Raw genomic sequence first — 10,131 nt, 5'->3', positions numbered from 1 at the left:
CAATTTCACACCATACAACTACTTTTACTATTCATACCATCACTCCTTTTTCAACTCTCCGAGTGCCTCAACTATTCCCTCATTATTTTACAAGTTCTAACTCAATCATATGCTAACCAAAACATCTGAGTCGTGCTAAAAGGTCATCCTCACATGTCCTCAAATTGTGTTCACTATCTAGGAGTCCGTACTACCGCTAAGAATCCAAATTTTGATTGTATCCCACTCATTATTGGTAAGTGGTCTCTCATGATCAATTCACCATACTCAAAGCATCACATGGGCTAACTACCGTCCTTGTGTTCCAAATTTATAAAACTCGATGACTATGTCTAATTCCACATATCTTGTCAGAAACATATGCCTAAAGCTAAGGTGGGAAAACACTATTTTTGGTCACACGCAACTCTATGCCCGGATATCCCGGGTTAACTCAACGGATACGGATGATGGGAATTAAACAATTCAGAACGGATATAAAAAGATAGGAAATCAAATAACTTGGAGGAGATGGGAAGTCAATGGTCAACACCTTAAAATTGCCCTAATAGCACATTTGAAATATAATGAACTTTGAAAGACGATGCAATTTCAAGATTGAACTTTAGCACTTGACTAACTTGTAAAATATTCTCTCTCATTATGCAATTTTACTCAAATTTACTTAAATGCGAAATGTTATATTAAAACTTTAACATAAAGGACATTTGTTTCAAATTTCTTGAAAACTTTAATACGGAATAACATGTCATAAGATGATACATGTCTCTATAGGCAAAATTCGAAGTATTACGGAGTACTATTCAATTGGTATAAAACATAACTTAGAAAAGTCAAAATTTGGGTAGTTGTATCATTCACTTTCAAAAGAAAATCTTAAGACGGAAATTTTTTGATTCACACCTTCTTATTACAAAATTCCAAAATAATATTATAGCTTCATAATACTATTAAACCATATTTGGGTTAAAACAAAAACTATTCATATTCCTCACTTGATTCAAAATTTTAGGCTAAAATTTACGATGAAGTATTCGTTTCTAAGACAATGTACCGCACTACTAGGGATGACAGTAGACTTTGTAAGACGATTAAAACAAATTTTACTCATGGAAATGAAAAGTAAGTCAAATTTTTGAATTGAAATCTTCGCATACAAGGTAAAATCTGACATTAACAACAAATGTTTAGATTTTTTTTCTTTTTTTTTTTCCAATATGACCCAACAACAAGCATGAAAATTTAGTTATCGACTCAAAAGCACAAGTTTCCAAGTTCATCCATGGTGGAAAAGAAAAAAAAGTTATTGTAAAAATCTGGTTTTTGACCATCCTATTGATACAGATAATCAACCATTACTATGAAATGGGACAAGCTCATGCAATTCCTTGATAAAATTGAATAAACATGTGTATATATATAAAACCATTTCAAATCGAAAAAATGAAGAAGGCGATTCAATACATGGTCGGCTTGAGAAGACAAATAAAGAAAAGGAGAGTGGCAAGTGTAATTCAAACAACAAGCCACAATATGAAAACTTTGAATTACTATAAGTTAAATCGATGCCGAAATTACGAGGTTCGAGATAGAAATGGAAATATAAGGTAGAAAAAGCAAATTTTACACGAATTTCTCAGCTAAACAGGCCCACTCGATCGAGTGCAACTCCACTCGGTCTAGTGACAGGTTTCTCGATCGAGTGGAAACTTTCCAGAACTTTTCCAATTTCTCAAATTTGTCCACTCGGTCGAGTGACAGGTTCACTCGGTCGGAACTGTCAATCCGGTCGAGTGACGCATCCATTCGGTCGAGTGACTGGTCAACTCGCTCAAGTACTACTCTACCACTAACCATCATCATTCATGCTTTAACAACGACACTAGCAAGTTCAAGTACGCCTATGATATCTACGAGCCAAGACTCGGGACCACCGTCCGTCATATCAACACACACTAATCATGTCTACGATATACTACTCGCATGAGTATACTTATCCATTCATCACATGCTATCATATTCTACATGAGCGATTCTATCATACTATAAACCTATTACGAGTCACAAAACACATGTATGCATACTACTTTCACTAATGATCATATTCCATGCCATATGTAAATACACATTAAAGCAATAACACATGCATTCATATTACGATTCGCATCACGACTCCCATACTTCTAACTACCCCTGTAGTGTCCAACTGAGACGATAGGCACTAACTTTGGCATGAGGGCGCCTACCCATCCAAAACCGATCTCCTATTGTACTCACGTCAGGTTCATTTTACTTAGACTCTCCTAAATTCATTTTTGGTTCAATGGTTTTAGGTTCCAAAATCGTCGCTCTGATACCACTTTGTAACACCCCAACTATTCAGCCAAGATAATTGGAGCGTTACCATCTCGGTTTCCCGAGGCAGGTTTTCAAAACTTCAATCAAAGAACATATTATTAATGTAATGTTTAATTAATTACATAAAGATAAACAAATGAATAAATAAAATACAACTCGTGACATCTATACTCTTCTAGCCAACTAGATTCGTCTCGTGATATGATCAAGCTCGTCCCATCTCCCGCGTACTATTCAAACAACGTGAACATAACCTAGTCCCCATATGACCAAAAGATATCATATGGATCGACACAGGCCACCCGAAAAGAGAGAGGTGACAATGCACAGACATACAAAGGTCAGTTTCAATAAATAAATAAAGTGTTACATGACTCGAGTGTGCGAACATACAACATGACTATGATATGAACGACACGATATCAAACAACCACCACCACGGTACCGGGACACGCCCGGACATACCGAAAACCACACTGGTACCGGGACATGCCAAGACATACCGTCAACCACACTGGTACCGGGACACGCCCAGACATACCGTCAACCATAAACAGGTACCGGGACACGCCCATACGTACCGGGTCCGAAACCCAACCGGATCCCATGCCAGACGTCGTGTCTCAACCACACGAGTCCCTCCAAACTCAAGTCATTAATGTGCACATCCCTCTTGGAGTGGGAAAGTTCCAAGAGGCGACCCAAGAGGAAGACGGTCTCCCAACCGTTTCCCGTCTTCACAACAACAACCCAAAGTCACAACCGTCATATTATCCATATACATGACAAGTAGAATAATGTAAATGCCACACAATATGCCAATTACCAATTCATCCAATCATATTAACCAATATCATGTTATAATGCAAATGACTAATCAATGCCGACTCACTTAACCATGTAAACATATTGAAACTGAGTAGGATTAACCTACCTCACAACAAATCCACATAAGCAACCCGTCACACAAGCTAGGCCCGTCTCGTAAACCGTCTCACAAAACATATTTCCTAAAATACGATAATAATACAAATACGTATAAATATACTCATCTAATCATACAAATACGTATACAAATACATATAAATATACTAATGAAATACTTATACCTATACGTATAATATACTAATATATTAATACTAATACGTATAAATATACTAATATATTATACAAATACGTATACGACTAACTAAACTAAATAAATCCGTCTTATTAATTACCTATAACCCGACTCACTCAACCACCACCACCTTTGTTGTCACCGTGGACCACCACCACTGGCCACGGCCAGCCGCAACACCCACGACCACCACCAATGGCCACCCTCGACACCAATAACTACCCACACTATCAACACAACTCACCCTGCCACCATAAGTCGCATCAGTCACCACCACCGTGGCCTCCCCCTTACCACGGTGGACCCTACCACCAGCCCACAACCACCTAGCAACCGCACCAAGGCTGACATCAACAACCGCAACAACAAACACAACAAGCAACAACAACAACAAACAACAACTCGACACCCCTTCTTTTTCCTTTGAACCCGCCACCTCCAACCACCTTCACGGCCACCCACAACCATCACTCTATTCCTCTCACCACCCTCGACCGAAGCCTATCCAGAACCAGACCCAAACCATCCCGCAACACCCCCAAACCGGAAGCTCTAACACGGGTCACCAAACATCCCCAAAATCCCTTTTTAAACTCGGTTAAACCCCTAAATGGGTGGTCAACGGCGGTCAAATGAGTGGTCAAGGACGGGTAAGAGGTGGGTAAATGTCGGGACGAGTCAATTCTATAAAAATAGTAACATAAAGGCTAGTATAAGACGGTTTACTTTACGATCTCAAGGTAGAGGGACAAAAGACGAACTCCTTTTTATTCTCTTTTCTCTATTCTTTTCTCTCTCTAGTTTTATGGTTGAGTTTGGTGGATTATAATTGGATAAGGTTGGGTGGGTGAGGATAAGGGAGTATATATGTATGTGGTGGGAGTATAATACATGTATAATGTATTATTATTATTATTATTATTATTATTATTATTATTATTATTTTTATAATTATTATTATTATTCCGTCTCAACATCACCCGTATAAATAAATTATTATTATTATTATTAATAATATTATTTTATTTTATTTTATAAAAGGATGCGCGCAGCTATCATTAAAAGAGAAATAAAAGTTTACATGAAATTGGTGGGGAGCCGAGAGACAATCTGGGCTCCCACACCCTTAGCAACAGCAAAACTTAGTCTAGTAAAAATGTAAGCGGCCACCCTAGCCCCCGCATCCTGAGATACCGAGAATTTCTGGATCCGCTTGAGCAAGGCAACAACATCCGAACCCAGCTCCCCAAGTGAAGAGAAAGAGAAGGGAAGAAAATCATAACCCGCTGCCGCGCACAAATCTCCGTAGTTAGCACACTTACGCTGAGCAGCATCGAAAACAACACGGCCAGGCATAAAATCCGCCATCCTAGTCCGAGTCAAAGGAGAAGACCTTGTCATGTCGACGCACACATCACGCCCCCTATCCCAAGAATAACGCAGCAAATCCGCAGGACGAAGAGACCCACCATGCCCGTCAACCAAACCGATATCAACCTCCTTTCCCGCAGAAATACCAGATCTATAGCAAATGTCGAATAGAGTGTCACGGACGAGGTTATGCCGATATTTAATGCTCACAGTACCAGTACAAGAAACAGCGTGGTCCCCAAAAACATCATCAGCAAAAACCCGAGAGCAAGCAGGACAGGGCTTAGATACCGTGAATAACGGAACACCCAGACGATACCCAGGCACACTACGGTAAGTCCTCCCGTTCATAGCCTAACCTAACCCCGAGATAGGAACCGCACGCAACCAATCAGAGGAGTGGGAACCCTGCTGAGACTGCCACAAAGCAAGCTGGCGTGGTGTCAAAGAGAAAACAGACCCTGAGGCAGCAGCAACCGTCGCGAAATAAATGTCTGCCAATTTTTTCATAAGTTTGGGGGCAGCAATTTTACTAGGGTTACCTAAGATACCAGAGCCTGTAGTCACAGTAAACACCCACGCGACATCGTCAAAAGCAGGACCATCAGCTACAATACCAGAAGGTCCGAGGAGCTTAGCCTGCAAATCAACAGACTGGAAACGGGACGCAATAAAAGCATAATGTAGAACATCTCCTGCCGCATAGACACCAAGCCCACCAAGATGAAAAGCTAATGTATCAAGGCGCCACTGCCAATCCCCAAAACCCGGGCTAGACGCGGTGACAATACGTTCCTGTTAGATTCATATACCTATTATTAGACTCCTATAATAGTGAACTAATTAACTTGTTAATTATTTGTTCTTTAGATCTAGTGCATGCATAACAATATGAAAGATTTATAAGAAAAACAATGTCCCTTACATTGATGATTGGTTCGAAATATTGGGCACAAGTAAGGTCACCTTCCTTCACTTGTTCTTGAGCTTAATGTTATGGATGATCCTCCTAAGACTCCAAGTGTAGAAGACACTCCAATAAGTTGCACCCAAGATTAATCCCAAAAATTCCTACTAATGTTAACTAGATATGTAGTAGAAATGTTCCCTTAATAATACTAATATTTCTATTATTACTACCTCTAGTAATAGATTTAATGTATTGGTATTTTTAGAGAGTTTTGTTACTTTGCATGTGAGGAAGAATTAGGCAAAAGAAGTAAAAACTAGAACATCTAAAAATGAGCAACAAGTGCTCATTTAAAGAGCACCAAAACCGGTTGGTGTAGCATATAGGAGAATCTTTTTCATTTTGTTTTTACTCATTTGTAAAGTATAGGTAGAGTAGTGTAAGAATAGGTATGTTTAAAGCTAGTATGTAGTGTCACTATCATGCTTTAATCAAAAACCAACAAAGACAAAAGAGCATCTTTTGCTCTTCCATTTGGCAGAAATATTGGACCCATTTTGGTCCATTTTTGCCTTTTGTCATTTGTCCCACAAATGCTTATAAGTCATATGTTTAGCTATCTCACATAATTAATTATTAATGTAATCATTTAACACTTAAATATTACAATTAATAATATAATATACACTCCACTTTTTGAGTAGTATACTACCATTATATCAACATATAATGGGTCCCATAATTACTAGTTAGTTAAAATTACAACTTCTTGTAACTTTAAATAACTAATTACCTCTACCTCAAAACTTATATAATACCTCAATTAATTTAGTAATTTAACACTTAATTACTAAATTAAATCTTATTTAATCACATTACAGTAAGACATAAAATTGCACTCTCATAATTAAGGAATTAATTAATCTGTATCGCATACAATTAATTAAATATCTATTTGGGCCTCATCCTATAGGTGTGACCTAAAGGGATCAATTGACCACCACTGTCACACGACAGTAATGTCAAACTCTAGTTAGCCAATCATTACCGATTAATGACGGTCAGTCGACTATATATAAAGAATCATCCCTCACGTATTCTTAGTATGAGATTTAATAATGATATTTAAATCATGTGATCGCACTATTGTTGAGGTCACATTACCCAACAATCTCCCACTTTTCCTCGACAAGTGTGCGTCACCAATTCTCTTGTCCTATTACAATCTCCCACTCAATGCAAGGTGTCTTGCAGGTCGTACTTACATTTGATCATATCTTGAGTGGTTTTCTCGATCTGGAGATTAAGTGTCTGACCGGAATTATCTATCAGAGATACCTTCCGAGCGTGGCCACGCATTTCCAGTTAACTACTCCTCGAGTGGCCTTGAGATTTCAAACAACCCTGACAAGGGGTGGACAATTCCTATCGCCCTATTCCCTTCGTTCAGCCAGAGTCCATCATAACCCAAAATATACCCAGTTTGACCTCATTTACGAAATCGTAGAGTATAAATCAAAGCTAATCAGAAGTTGTGCCAACTTAGGCGAATAGTCTCTAGTCAAAAGAATTGACTCATAAGAATACTATAGTAGCTCTTGTCACGACCAGGCTTTATGAATTACCAGAACTCTATAAGCGGTCACTGCCCGACAGATTGCCCCATACAGTCTGCCTATGTGATCGACTAGTCATCCCATATGACTCTATGGCACTTGAACTTGCCATCAATCGCATCACACTCTAGTCACTTTGAGACGTCACCTCATATAAGTAACTAGGGGTGAATACCATGTCAATCCAGTTCACTTTAATGGGGTTCAATTTGTCTCTATAACCCATTCAGATACGACAAGGTAGCGGGTGAGTTTAATGAAACTCAAACGATTAATGTGATTATCACATATGAATAGTCAATACACTATTACTACTTCATATTCTATAATCTTTAGTGTATTATTAACACTAGTTAAAATGCAATACAAGCTTGGCAAGTGGATATACCCGATATCCATATATTCCAACTTTTTCAGTCGCTATTTCCTTCTATTCAATGTCATCACCTATGACGTGAATATATCTAAGTATATGTCTAGACTTCTTACTACATTTGGGCTCTTTAACTTGAAATATGCTCTCACTATTATCACATAATTTGTGATAAAGTCATTTAGTAGTGGGATTCACCCTTAATCCCTACGTTGACCATTTTATCACAATTTACCTAGATTCCTTTTTGTAGAATTTGCAATGCGCGAAACTAAAACACCTTTCTTAGTCTCTCGATTCTTAGTCAATAGGTCACCTAGGATTTCAACAAATCCCTTTTGAGTTTGGAAACTAAAGTTTGTGCAACACTTCAACACCTAACTTAGTTTGTCATCCAAACATGTGAACGAATCCTTAATTCTTCTCACGAATCTCAAGGATGTTCTTTAAGGCTTTCACAAGCCATAATGTGGGAATTATCCCTTTAATTGACTTATTGTGCTCTCAGTATATATCACATCATGACACGTGCGTGTGTTGGCATACATGATCATTCTAATGTCGGAAACATTAGAATTTGATTGCATGCGATCAACAACTTAATAGGTTCAGTGAACAACTATGACTCTATCATAGTAATTCCACTTTCATCAACATGAATAACCCATTCATCCCTTTTGATGTTAAACAAATACGAAAGATCTTATCCTCATAAGACTCTCAACTCTATGCCAATATACTCTCACATAGATTCGGTAATCTAAAGTATATTGCACCTTTTCCTAGTCTCCCAATCACTCTTGCCAGAAGAGAGAATTGGTACATTATTCTAAATAAGTAATATGTTATCAACATATAAGACATGGAGAAACAATTCTAGCTCCCACTTAACTTCATGTATAATCATGATTCTTCAATCATGTGAATGAACTCATCCACTATTATCACATGAACGAAAAGTATAATCCTTTAATGCTAGCTTAAGTCCATCTTGTGATCACTTAAGATAGCTACGCATAATATGTTAAGATTCTTAGATCTTCATCTAAGGTTTTGTGTTTCAAACACTTTCTTCTCTAAATTCCCATTTTAGAAAAGCGAATTCAATTTGCCATTCTTCATAAAATGAAATGCCGCAATTCCTAACATAATTTATCTTGATCAACATCTTCATGTAAATCTTATGCATTTATGTACTCTGAAGCTCTATTTACTTTTGAGGAGACCCTCGCCTTACAGTAAATCTACTCTTGAGTAACATTTTTCGGATTGTAATGCGATGGCTCGTATGAAACAAGGTCATGATACTATCACTTTCACAAAGTAATATTTTTAAACAATAAGACATGTGCGATAAACTCCCACTGAACTATGCTCTCATTCTATCTTCATAGACAATAGTTCAATACCAACTCCCACTCTATAATTCTATTACTTTTACAAAGTAACATTTCAACTATAAGAGATGTTTGTGGCGATTCAATCTACTCCCACTCTATCTCTCAGAAATATATCAATATTCATGAGAGATAGCTTTGTGAGTCACAAACATATATATATATATATATATATATATATATATATATATATATATATATATATATATATATATATATATATATATATATATATATATATATATATATATATATATATATAACGGAGTATTAGTGTTTATCTAGACTACATATTAGCTTTCAAAAGGCCATTCTAACATGGCAGCTTGATAATATACGAGTCTTATCCATATCATCTGTTTAATAGACTCTCTATTCTAGGTATCTCATGATTGACCATCCGTTTAGAATTACTTGTCCATTTTGGATTGCAAATTCCCAAAATTGAGTTCAACAACTCAAACCGACTCATATTAGTTTGATCTTATGGGTAGTGACTCTAGGTCATAATCCATCTTTAATAAATCAAATTTATTACTTAGATCTTTGCTACTACGATTGGATCGTAATGCTTTAGTACTTTGTTCAATTGGTTCTCTACATCATTTAGAAATTTCTCAAATCTCTCAAATGCTTCACTTTATATTTGATTGAGTAAATATGCCCATATCTACTTAAATCATCGGTAAAAGTGACGAAGTAGTCATAACCTCTCCTTGCGGTGATACTCGTATGACCACATACACCGACATGTATTAGTCCTAACAAATCACTTGCTCGTGTTCCTTTACCACTAAAGGAAGTATAAATCTGTAGATACCCGTATCCGTCGATATTGGAATTTATAGAGAACCCGACAAACACCCGATGATGATAGGACACATGTATTTATTAGTTGTCATTGTCATTATTTGGGTTCGTTTTACGATGTAGAATGAGCGTTGTCGACGAAGTATTTTATTAATTTAAATGATATTTAAATTAAA

This window comes from Silene latifolia, chromosome 11 (assembly GCF_048544455.1).
Source record: "Silene latifolia isolate original U9 population chromosome 11, ASM4854445v1, whole genome shotgun sequence".
In the NCBI taxonomy this organism is placed as follows: domain Eukaryota; kingdom Viridiplantae; phylum Streptophyta; class Magnoliopsida; order Caryophyllales; family Caryophyllaceae; genus Silene; species Silene latifolia.
This window is presented reverse-complemented; position numbering follows the sequence as displayed.